A 1,820-nucleotide genomic window follows, 5' to 3' on the forward strand; every position below is an offset into this window, starting at 1 on the left:
GGGGGGGGGGGGGGGGGGTGAAGGGGCCTGTAGGTGACATTTCCTCTGTGTACTGGTGACGCTTCCTTTGGCGGCCCCGGCAGCACGCGCTCCCCAAACCCTATCGCTGGCGCGATGGGCTGGGCTGGGCTTTCAGCAATTTCCCCTTGCCTGGAGGGTTCAAGAGACCTAAATCCCGGGGCAGCGTCATTTCAGCACGGGTAAGTGGTGGAATGTTCTCCCATTATTTCGCTCACAGTTCCTCAAAAGGTCTGTTTATGCACTGGGTCGTTAAAAATTTACAATATTTTCTGTATAATGCTCTGGTTGTTACAGATAAATAGTGTCATATATGTACGTATTATAAATTTATAGATCATATTTTCTTGATACACATCATTAAATGAAAAATAGAAGGATATTAAATTGGAAAAGTGATTGCTGTGCATGCACGGGAGCTAGAGTATCACGGATTAAGAGTATCATGGATTAATGCAGACTGGAAGCTCATCTGGTCCAGCCTCCCTGCTCAGGGTTGGGTCAAACACTCCCAGTTCTCATCTTGAGGTCACCACAAAAGTGCACATTACAGCTTAAAAGCAAAACAGGAGAAGGCTGCAGTTCTACTTCGCAGAAAGAGCATGCAAACATCGCAAAGAAATTGAAACGCCAATCTCCATGCAGAAAAAAAAAAAAAAAAATCGTTTCTTCATCTCCTTTCCCAGGGCTTTTGGGTGGAACAGCCTCTCGTGCTGGTAAGTCGTGTGTCCGGGCGCTGGGATTTTGGGTGTTATGGCAGAAGTGAGTGTTGTGGAGGGTCCCACGCACCCAGCAGCACTCGGGGAGGGCAGTCGGGGGCGCCCCCTCTTCGGGAACACACCTGCCTGCGAAGGGCGAAGGCTGCCGAGGCTCCCGCACCGCCCGGCGCACCCCGAGTGTTTCTTGGTGGTGTGGGTGATGGTAGGGTGCAATCCCTGCACAGCTTCAGGGGCAATCGTAGGTGAAGAAAAGAATATTTTCCTCTTTAGAACTACCTTAACGGTTTTTCCAAAGCGTATAACCCCTTGACTGAGATAGCAAGCTTGCAGCGTTGGGTATGGCCGGTGCCTGCACTGCTGTGTCCCTGCTTGGGGGGAAAAAAGGACTGAAATGCCTCAGCGTGGGGTTGTACTTAATTACGAGCAAGTACACACATCCCTCACAGCCGTGTAGGTCTGCTGCACGCTAGCAGGATGCCCTGCTGTCCAAAAATTGCGTTCAGACCTAGCAAAAGGCATGGAAGTACCTTTTTAACATCGGTCACAACCGGTATTTGCATGGGCTTTGGGGGGCTGGATCCGGGATTTGCCTCCTCCCATAAGGATATGGAAACCCCGAGAGCCTCACTGCAGAGGAATTTCACCCAAAACCTCATTGATGGAGGGCGAGGGGGTGATAGGGGGGGCCCTGAAATGCTGCTCCAGCATCAGAGGCGGTAACTGGTGGGGTTCAGTGAATGAATGTGAGTCCCTGCGCTTGGGCCCCAGCCCTCCCTCCTGGCACTGCCCTCACGTGTTGCCTTGGCATGTGATTTGGGCTAAAAGAATTGAAAATAGCTTGTTTGGTTGCTTCAGATGAGGGTCTGAGGTTCAGGCGCCCTCAGACAAGACCACAGCCAAAAAACCTTGGTTCGTCTTCGTTTCCCCATTTATAAAATATCTCAGAAAGGTGCCGGGAGGATTGACTTCTGTTTGCACGGCATGTTTAGGAAGAACTCTACAAATGCTGAATATTTATTGTTTTCACTGGGAAAATGTTGCCGGTGCTCTTTTTTTTTTTTTTTTTTTTTTTTTTTTTTTTTT

This window comes from Athene cunicularia (assembly GCF_003259725.1).
Source record: "Athene cunicularia isolate RWA chromosome 7 unlocalized genomic scaffold, athCun1 chr7_part1, whole genome shotgun sequence".
NCBI classification, from domain to species: Eukaryota; Metazoa; Chordata; class Aves; order Strigiformes; family Strigidae; genus Athene; species Athene cunicularia.